This window comes from Eucalyptus grandis, chromosome 8 (assembly GCF_016545825.1).
Source record: "Eucalyptus grandis isolate ANBG69807.140 chromosome 8, ASM1654582v1, whole genome shotgun sequence".
Classification (NCBI taxonomy): Eukaryota; Viridiplantae; Streptophyta; class Magnoliopsida; order Myrtales; family Myrtaceae; genus Eucalyptus; species Eucalyptus grandis.
Window position 1 is genome coordinate 42,052,979 of NC_052619.1, and position 11,470 is coordinate 42,064,448.

An 11,470-nucleotide genomic window follows, 5' to 3' on the forward strand; every position below is an offset into this window, starting at 1 on the left:
AACGTAAGCCTCCGCAACGCCTTCCTTCCTCAATGGCGTCCCTTGCCCCGACCTCAGGTGTCCCAACAGGCTCTTCACGTACATTTCGGAGTAGAGCTCGTTGGCGTCGATCTCTGCTGCATCGGGGCTCGAGTTTGGCCACCCCTGTCTAGGCCACAATCACCGGGATGTTCTCATGCCCCGCAACCGCCATGGCCGTGATCACCGCGTCGACCATCATGTCGAAGAGATTTCGGTACCGTGCTCTCTCGCATTCACTTGAACTCTGACTTTCGTGATGCCTAAAGAAGATCCGACTAGCCCAATCGTGCCCTTCGGACCCTGCCTCCGTAGCGACGACGTGGAGCTCGCCCACTTCGCCAAGCCGCCTCCTTGCCGCAACCAGAGGCGCAGCAGCAGCAAGTGCTTCGTCTACGCCCTCGCCCCGATCGTCATCCTCCGCGCCGCCTTCCTCGGGTTTGCCCTCACCGTCCGCGTCAAGAGCCCCGAGCTCAGGCTTCGCCGTGTCGACGTCAAGTCCCTCGACTTAGTCCACCGTGGCCTCCTTCTCAGCTCCCTCGACCACGTCGCCGGTTGGGGAGGCCATCCTCCGGAACACCAACTTCTCCAGCAACCTCGCCTCTGAGCCTCCCGTGTGGGGGTCTCGCTCTGCGGGCGACGCTCGCCGACGTTGAGGGAGCTCGAAGAGGCCTGCTTCTCCTCCGCGTGCTGCATCTGCGATCCTGGGAACGCCGGAACGAACGATGGAGCAGCAACGAGCCCGAAGAGAGAAGCGAGCGAGCATCGGAGTAGGGGCGGCCCGTCAGCGACGGGAGGAACGGCCGCTTGATGCACGGCGGAGCAGCAACGAGCGCGGAGAGAGGGAGAAAAGTTCAAATTCAAAATTTCGAAAGGAAACAAATGGAGAGAGGGACAGAGAAACGAGAGGAACGAAGGGCCGTTTTCTTTCTCAAACGAAGGAAAGAGAAAAGTTTTTCCCCGCAATAAATGCTCTGACAGGAGAGAGAGTGTGCAGGCTAAGAGGAGAGAGGGCGTTGACAGGCTAGGAAGAGGAGAGAGAGGGGAAGAGGGCAGAAGACACCAGATGGGCCCACACCATCCACATGGCACCTCGTGAGTGGCCGGGGACCACGCTGACGTGGAGGTCCCGGACCACCCAATATTTTCTCCTTGCTTACCCCTCTCTAGGTCTTCGGCTGACGTGTAATAAATTAAAACTAACTACTTTTCTTGAAAACGACTTTCATAAAAATAGAAATTTGAAAATGAATTTTCTAGCTAGATAATATTTTATGATGGCTATACAATATTAGATATGGGTTCGGTCTTCAATTAACATTTCTCTGAGCTTTCCTCTTGTTTGGTGGGAATTTCCCTTCAGAGCTGACTCAAGTCCTCCTTGCAGTTTCTGCGCATTTGTCCCAACATCACTTTCCACGATCCACGTGAAACGCTTCCAATGAAGGTCTTCTACCTCCAAATTTGACTAAATTATATAATACATGATCATGCGCACTGCTTAAAGTAGTGTCGAAATTGATTGATTGTTCATTGTTCACATTTGAATGAGGGAAATTATCTAAACAACCCTAAATTTATTGTAATTTTTCAAATTCAATAATAATTTTTTTGGTCAATTTAGTCATAAAATTTTATATTTGTTTCAACTAATGCTAATGTGGACGTTGACCGACGTTGACCATTTAATCGACACTGACATATCAATGTTTTAATTTTTTTCCTATTTCTTCTTCTTTTTTTGTTACCTTTTTTCCTTCTTCCTCTAGCTTTTCTAATGACTAGCCACTAGGGAAGCTCATCCTCGCCTAGCATTGCAATGGCAAGGGCAAGGGCAAGGGATAGCCTTGCCAATGACAGCCAGGCCTTGCTAGGGGTGGCCAAGGCTAGCCCTCGCCAAGTGAAGTCCATCTCACCATCCTTAGCCCCTAGTTTGGTCAATAGAAAGAAAAAAACAAAAAAGAGAAATAAAAAGAAAATAAATTAAATTAAAAATTAACATGCCAACGTTAACCATATCCTACACTGAGAGTGGTTTGAATGATTTCAATGCAAGCTTGTTAATAATCCAAGAAATATGTGCGTCAGTATTAATTGATCAAAATTATCTGAATGGATTGAATTAATACAAATGTAAAAAGTTTAGGGTTGACTTGGTAAAAAAGAAGGTTTAAAGCTAAATTAAAAAAGAATACAATAAGTTTTGCACTATTTTAATAATTTTTCCCATGCAAATGCATTACACGAGAAAAATTGTATTGCTAAACTAAAAAATTTAAAAGATACATGAAGAGAAAATCTCTCTAGAATCCCACTTAGGTCTCTTTCCTATTCCTACATAATCATATCAAAATAGTCAAACTTAGATCTTAGAAGAATAATGTAGTGGCTGGGGAGGAAATGGCGGAGGAAGTGGATCTCTTTCCAACCCCCCATATAAATTTCTTTTGGCGGAAATACCCTCCACATAGGGAGCCCGTTCGATTCAATAATGATGTAACGAGCTTTGCACCTCTCACCAAAAAAATCTTAAATCTATTACACTTGTACTAATCAATCATAAATGTTTTATTTATGCAAGTTTAGTAAAATATTTTTATATTTTACCAATTGAGTCTATCCAATCAAACTAATTTTGATTAAAAATCGTTAATGTGAACATCAACCGTCTTAGGTGACACTAACTTGGACATTCTTGTATTACTTTTTTTAAGGGGATTAGGAGCTTACAAGGGTTGCCAACTAATCGTTATGGCACTAGGCAAGGGCCACAATGTTCTTGCCTAATTTGGGTGTTGCGACTTTGTGCAGTTGACTAGAGACCATGCGCCCTTGCTTTGGGCTGGTGAGGGCATCATGGCCTTGCCAGTGAATCAACTCCTATTCTTCTGAGTGGTTTCATTCCTAAGTATTTTTCATCTTTCGAGTGAAAAACATAAAAGAAAAGCAAAGGATAAGATAGTAATATAAAGTTGCAATATCCACAACCAGGAAAAAAAGAGAGAATCACAAATTGAAAATGCAAATTGTATTGCTCAATTTAAATGGTTCGCCCTATTTTCACTCCCTTATCGACTCCTAACACCCCCATATCACATTGAATTGAGTATACTAACCATTACAGGTCCCATTCTTTATTTAAGAATAATTCTTACTATTTTCATCCTTGCAATTGGCTCCTGATACCCCCAACACATTGAATTAATTACATTATCTCTTGCACGTCTTGCCTTGAATTTAATATTATTTTTTACTGTTGACACCTAAATTTTGGCGATCCGATCATTTATTTACTGTATAGAAAATTATGGGTTAATTTTATCCCTGAAAAAATATTAGTTGCATAGCATATAAATTTAGGTGCATTTATTTTTAGTTTGCATGTTTTGCATTTATTTTTTGGACCGGTGATGGATGAATTTGAATTAGTGATTTTGAGCTTTAATTTGGCAAGCCGGACTAAGCCATGAAGCGAACAAATTGGCCCAAACCCTTTTTTTAATGATAAAAAATTATTTCGTGAAAAATAGAAATTTTGAAATTTTTCCAAGATATGATTGAATTTTTTTTGGATAGGGCAAGTGGAAAAGCAAATATTGCGTTCGGCAAAATGAATATTACGTTTGGAAAAAAATCTTTGTCTATATCGATTGGAAAAATTAAAAAAAAATTTTAATCATTGGCCTATAAATAGGTTGTTTATGTAGGTTTCAGGAGGCCACACATTGAATATACGGCCGCACAAAGGAGGGTTTTTATTTTGTATTGGGGCTTTTTTTTGGTTCTTGGAGGTAAAAAAAAAAAAAAAACTGAAGACACAAGAGGAAAAATTCTTTCTTCGATTTTTAGGGTTTTTGGGTGTCTTCCTTCGTTCCTTCGAGGGAGAGACACAAAAGAAAAGCTTTTGAGAGGAAGCAAAAGTCAACGAAGGGATTTTGGCTTCTGCTGAAGGACAGCAGCGACAGAGACGCACGATTGAGTACACCACAAATTTGAGAAACGCGCGTGAGAAATCGAGAGGCGGATCGTGGGGGAAAAATCGATAACGAAAAGCTCTACCCTCTTTTACCTTCGGAAGTTCAATGGGACTCCTTCGAAGTCAGTAATATCCCCGTGCGCCTGCAACTCTTTCTCGGTGTCCGTGAAGGGTGCCCAACTTCAATTAATCTGCTGCTCCCATCTCTCTGCCAATTGCAGAGTGCTTCGTTGTCGCCTCCACCGCAACTTTGCTTCCGCTGGCAGTTCCTGTGGGCTTCAAGACGGTTTGGGCAGCGTGCGGGCGTGACTGCAGTTTCCTCAGCCTTGAATTGCAGCCCTGGTGAAGCCCATCTTGCAATCAACGTGATTGAAATTCCCTGAATCACGAATTTTTAAGATAAATTCGCAACTTTAGAATGGAATAATTATTCTATTTATAAATTTTAAATTGAATAATTAGTTAAGATCAATTTATCGATTTTATTAGCGAAATAATCCAGTTTGAATTTCAATTCGAATAGTGAATAACATTTTTGATGATCATGGATGGTTTGATGTTTATCTCTTAATTGTTTTATTTATCTCAAAAATACAAAAAAAAAATGCATTTACATTCCATGTAGATTAGAATTGATTGCATAATATTTTAAAATGCATGTTTAGAAGGTATTTAGAATTGATAACGTTTCACTTTAGTTCTCACTTTAGTTATATTTTTTTTTAGTGGTTTTAATTACGAATTTTCATAAAAAAAACAAAAAAATCATGCGCGTGTCATGTAGGATTAGGTTTATGAAATGCCTATCATCTAGTGATTGTTGATAGGATCATTTAGTTAGAAATTGCTCGTCATTAGAATTATGTCATTTGGTTAATTTAGATTGCATAATTAATTGTTACATTTCTTTAATTTCGAATTTCATGGAAAATACAATTTTTTTTAGAATAAATACATTTCACGCTTTAGTATAGATTGCATTTTATTTATGTCATATAGTTAGGTCATATTGTCATGTCATATCATTTTATGTTAGATTAGAAGCATGCATTGCATGATTCTCATTAAAAAAGTGAAAATAAAAATTGAGTAATTAGAAATCATATTTAAGATTGTTGATATGAATTCTGATTTAATATTGGAGATGCTTTCGTTGCTATGAGATAATTCTTACAATTTATTCATCGCTTTATCTGGGTGTTAAATTGATGTTTGCGCATCCGCATGATCACCTTACATGTTAAGGAAATAGATTTAAAATCAATTCAAGCTACTTGCAAAACACTTTTTTTCAAAATAAAAGAGAAAGAGTCCGAAAGGAGTTAGAAATCTAGCGTAACCAAGTCCCGAATTCATAATCCCTAGTTCGTATGAGTAAAATAAATCTCCGTTGCTTTATTCTAATCGACCCACCAAAAATATATTAGTAGCGATTCCTTATTGGAAAATCAATTGCATGTTAAAAATTTGAACATAAGTCGCGAATTAGTATGGGCTTGGGAGAGTCCAAGCTAAGTTTAGTCTTAGCAATCCATTAGCCAAACCTTAAGTGGTACCCGAAAATTTGGTCGCGACACTTACCATTTCTTCTTCTTTTTTGAATTTTACTAAAAGAAAAACTTACTCGCATCACTTTCAAACAATTTTTCTTCACTTAATCAATTCTTTCGCACCTGTTACATTTGCATGTTTCGTTTATGTTTGTCCTTTTCAGAACTTATTCTCAATTACTATAACTTGAGTAGGCACTAATCATATATTAAAGTAAAAAATGTTAAATTTATCTATAAAATGTTTACTTTATTTCTGTAAATTATTCTCATGATTGTGAATCTTTTGACTTCAAATTTTGGTACAAAGTTTATGAGTATTTACTTAAAGATTGAATATTGTGGTTGTTGTATGCATTATGCACAATTTACTCAAAGATTATCCTTTTACTTGTGCTTAAATTACTTTTTTAAATAATTTTTCCCAATATAAAAATAATATAAAAATCATTAAAAAATAATTTTTTTCTGCCATAAACAAATAATTAGGTTGTTATCTATATAATAAAATATTTTTAAAAAGAGGTGCACCAATTTTATTCCAAATTGAGAAAGAAAAGGAAAAAAAAATGAAGGCAAGCCTTAATCTTAAATCAAAAGTGGGCCCCACATTTAATATCAATAAATATTATTTTAGATGGGTATGAGTAGTCTATCTCTAGTAAAAATGAAACAAATGATAAAAAATATAAGAAATAATCTTAAATCTAGAGTGGGGCTTGCAATGTTTAGCATAATCTATTCAACATAAAAGTGGATGTATGAAGCTAATAAGGAGATGTAAATAGTGAACCATTAAAACAAGAGCATTTAAGCCACAACAAGATGAGCAGAGTTTAGCTCAAAGCCAATCAACTATGGGTACACGAGGAGTAGCCTCACCTTACAGTGGCCTTGACACTGCCTCATCTCATTTTAGGCATGGGGAGCTTGGCGGTAGCTAGTATCGAAGCATTGATGTAGAGTCTACATTTCTACTGATAAGTCCCTTGATTCCCACTTAAAATTTTCTTCCAAAGTGGGTAGGAATACGGGAGGTAATATTGCGAGATCTCTAATTTTAGGGCGGATCTCCCATCTATTTCTTTTCCTTTGAGCCTTTTAAAGCCCTACTTGGGTCCAAAAAGGTTTTCTCTTTTTATGAAACCATTTATGGGGATGGAAATGACTTCGCCCTCGACAAAATGTCTCATTTTGATTCTATTTAATTCTTAAAAAAAAAAAAAAAAATCTCTTTCAAATTCTAGAATAAAAAAAATGCTAGAATCGTAACACCTTCGAAAATGAAAGCCTACCCACTATCTTTTAAAAAAAAAGAAGAAGAAGAAATACTTGAATTTATCGACAAAATGCGCGGGGCTCGCGCAATATGCGTTGGTTCGAGAGTGCAAGGGAATGGTATGCAAAAGGAAAATAACGAGAAGTCTTTGACCTTGGAAATTGGGCCGGGCCAGACATAATTTGGAATAATAGTCCAAGCCCACTATTGTACATGCATGCTTCCTTAAGTTGATATTGTACAATTGATTGCCTGCTACTTCACGGCCTGGCTCGGACCATAAGGCGGGTCTGTCGCGACGCCAACAACTCGGGTCGCCGCCCGCCCTGACCTGGCTCTCGGAATAGCCCTCGTATCAAACGAGCCCTATCTCCAGTGGATGTATAAAGCATGCGCTTCAAATCAAAGAAACCCTAATCTTCAAAGTTTAGATATCGTACTCATACCAAGAGATATTGCCGGGAAAAAGGAGTCGTTCCGTTCGTGATGGATGGTCATTTCTAGCAGCACAGACTATAGTCCTCCACTATCGACATCGAACCATCGTTTCTTGTCCTGCCTAGTGGGAACTATCGAAACAGGGAAAAAATTGTTGCATGCAGCCCAGTTGATAAAGACATTTTGAGGGGTGGGACCGGAGAGTAATAGGTCCAGAGTTCATTTCTCGTGAGCATCGTACACATATGTACATAATCTATGTTGCAATAAGTGAAGAATATACTTATATAATGAACTCATTTTTCAGACCAATAATATAATACTAGTCTTCTAACCACCACTTTGACAAAATTTCCTCAGCCACTCGAATGTTAAACTCGGTATAGCAAGTTTTGCGGTCTACTTTCTCCACTGCTCTACTAGCTTGTGTTTATTTAAGAGATGAGTAGTTCTAGGTTCTAAGTTCCGTATCCACTTGAAATCTGGAACCAACTTTATATACTTTGGAAATTGGAACCTACCCTGTCATGAGTTCTACGAGTCAATTCCACATTCTACCTTAGGTTCCACTTGTGATATTAATTGAACGATTACATTGAATCATCACTTTTAATGATCATAATTTGTTGTTACAAGTCATTAACCACAATTTATATTTAGACACATAAATAATATGAAATATTAATAAAGTAAAAGCCCTAATCATAAAATAGAAACTCAGACTTATCATTGGCAAAATCAGTCAAAGACATAAATAAAGGAAAACACAAAGACTTATCTTAGATTTTATGCTCCGAGTTTCATTTAGTTAGAACCTAAAACTTATCCATCGAAATAGGTTCCTCAATTTTTAGAACATAAAACCCGCCCTACATACATTGAAACTTTGAATCGGACAAATCTCACCAATCCGATTTTTTGGTTTTAAGATCCATGTTGGAGCTATGCTCACCCCTAGTTTGGTTAGCTATAATGAAAGTAGTTAAATGAGAATGGTCCCTTAGTTTCTTTTTCAGTACTTGTGTTTGGTGACATGGAATAAAAGTAAGTGAAAATTAAAAATTGAGAATGAAGACGTAGTTTTTTCCGGATTTACATTAATATGGAGGAGTCGGGAATGAATTAATAGGAATGACTCGATATAAAACTTAATTTTTTAGTTCTAGGAGGAATAGATCACTTTCCAACTCCACATATAAATTGCTCTCGGTGGAAATACTCTCCACATAGAAAGCAAGTTTGAATAATGAATTTTTTTTTTTTTGAATAATGACTTAACTGAGAAGGTAGGGAGCTTTAACATGTCTCTCAAGGAAATCACTGGAAAAAAAATCATAAATCTATTGCTCTTCTATTAATTTGGTTCTAAATATTTTAAATGTGTAATTTAATAAAATATTTTTATATTTTGTTAATTGAGTCAATCCAGCCAAGACAATTTAGTCGGAAATCTTTTCATGTGGATATTATCAAATAATTTTAATAATTTTTTAAAGTTTACTGTTCTTTTTTTTTTCTTCTTTTTTTCATCTCTTTACCTTTTCTTTGAAGGGATTAGGGGCTGACAAAGGTGAGCAGCAAACCCTTGCCGGCACTAAGTGAGGACTGCAATGCCTTCACTTGATCTAGGCATCACAACCTCACTTGAGCCTAGCAAGGGGTCGCGTGCCCTCACTTTGGCCAATTAGGGCATGACTATTGCTAGTGATTCAACCCGTATTCTTATGAATGATTTCACTCCTAAATAATTTTCGTCTTTGAGTGAAAAACATAAAAGAAAAGAAAAGGATGAGATAATAATATAAAGTTGCAATTTCCACAACCTGGAAAATAGAGAGAGAGAAAGAATCACGGAACCAATTTGGAAAATGCACATAGTATTGCTCAATTTGAATGAGAGCATTTAAGTCCCAAAGAAAGTGATCTCTTTTGGGGTGGAAATGACTTCGCCCTTAACAAAATGCCTCCTTTTAATTCTCCAATTTAATTCTTGAAAAAGGCTAGAATCGTAACACCGTCGAAAATGGAAAACTACCCACTGCCTAAAAAATGAAAAAAAAAATACTCGAAATTATTTACGAAATGCACGGGGCTGGCGCAATATGCTTTGGTTCGAGAGTGCAAGGGAGAGGAATAGTATATAAAAGGTAAATAATGAGAGGTCTTCGTCCTTGGAAATTGGGCCGGGCCAGACATCATCTGGAATAATAGTCCAAGCCCACTATCACCCTCTCTTGAGTTTTAAACAATGGACATTCATGCTTCTTTAGTTGATAATGTACGCTTGATCGCCTGCTACTTCATGCGCCCGGCTTGGACCATATGGTGGGTCCGTTGCGACGCTGACAACTCGGGTCGCCACCCGGCCCGAACGGGGCTCTCGGAATAGCCCTTGTATCGAACGAATTTGCCCTATCTTTCGTCCAACGGATGTATGAAGCACGCACTTAAAATCAAGCACAACCCTAGTCTTCAAAATTTAGATATCGTACTCATATTGAGATATGTTGCCAGGAAAAGGGATCGTCTTGTGCATGACAATGGCCATTTTTAGCAGCATCTACAAAAGTCCTCCACTATCAACACTGAACCATCTTTTCTTGTCTCGCCTAATGGCAAGAATCAATACAGGGAAAACTGTTGCTCTGCAATGATGGAATCACGACACAACTCGTCGGCCGGCTCATTTTCTTAAAAATGATCATTCTTATCCCTTACAAAAAGGAAAAAAAAAAAACGAAAAATATTTTCATCATTCAAAAAAATAATTAAACATAAATTATAGTCGATAATGAAAATATTTTTATTGACTAATAATTTTAAGTAATGCAAGTAATCATTTTTAGAAAAATGATATACAAATTATTCATTTTATGCGAAACAAATATAATCTTAGTTAATTACAAAACACCAAATGTTATGATTTAATTAACTTTTGCCTTACAAAAATTTGGATGAGCTTAACATTTTCCCGTCGGACTGCATGTACAGTGGTACACGCGTGCGAGGGAGAAAGTGAGTGGAAGTTGAAAAGACCAATGGCATCGATTTAGCTTGTCGGCCTAATGCTTCCACATAGTTGACAAACAAAGGTATGATGAAAAAAAATGTTTGGGAGGTGTAGAATGGGATTGTCCCTTGTTTAAGTCACGTCACCATTCTAATTCAATTCCCAATTGATTATTTTTTTTTTTTAAAGATTTAAGTGGCCAACAGTTTTCATATATATCTTGGCCGATCCACCTTTCTTGGGTTTTTGTTTTTGAAGTCCTATGTACCGTTTGAATTATTGAAATTACCTAAACATTTGTGAAAGTTTATATTTCTAGGGTTTAAGATGGCTAAAAAGATTTTTGACAGCAAGTAATGCCATAGACATCGCGACACCGTGCATATGTATTGTCACATTCCAAAGCATGGCTTAGAATCGGTTGGCATTTGTAGTGCACAAGGTGTCCTCGAGCAGCATAATTCATTCTATTAGGGAGCGGCTTGAAGACTAGCCCAAGGTTAGAAACCTATTGGATTGTGCCTGAACATCGTCACAGTCCAATTTACATGCATTATTCGAAGAGTTTTTACACGGTCCAGGCCTCACTTAAATCGGTATGTTATGTCATTGATTGATTATTGAAAATATATAGAGTTAAGTTACTTAAACATTAAAGTACTTTTACATGAGGCAATACCACACGTGTTTTACACGTGTATAATTCATTTCACTCCATAATAACATTTATTTTTCCTAAATTGAGTAAATTGAACACAAAGCAAAGGAGATAGAAGCCTTTTTGAAAATCATGTATGCACGTGTATTTTACACGAAATTACGAGTATTAGTAATCATCTGTCCTTTGGCCAATAGAAATCATAGTTGTTTCCTTATTGGGTTGTTTTACCCTATTGGAAGTGCTCATGCACAGTCGATTTCCATTATAGAGGATCATACCATAAATTCCACGGCAAAAGTTCTGCCCAAGGTAGCAAATTCCGAAATGGGTTTCTTCACCTCTCTATCTACTATCTATTAGTGGCGCCGACGTGGAAAATTGACAAGAAATATTACTATAATAGACACCTATAACACCTATATTTATTATGCACTGAATTCAGCTCCATAGGACTGACAAAAAAAAAAAAAAATTCAGCTCCACCTAATGCTGTTCTATATAGATTTTAATTTTTCTGTTTGGATATTTTTCGATAAAT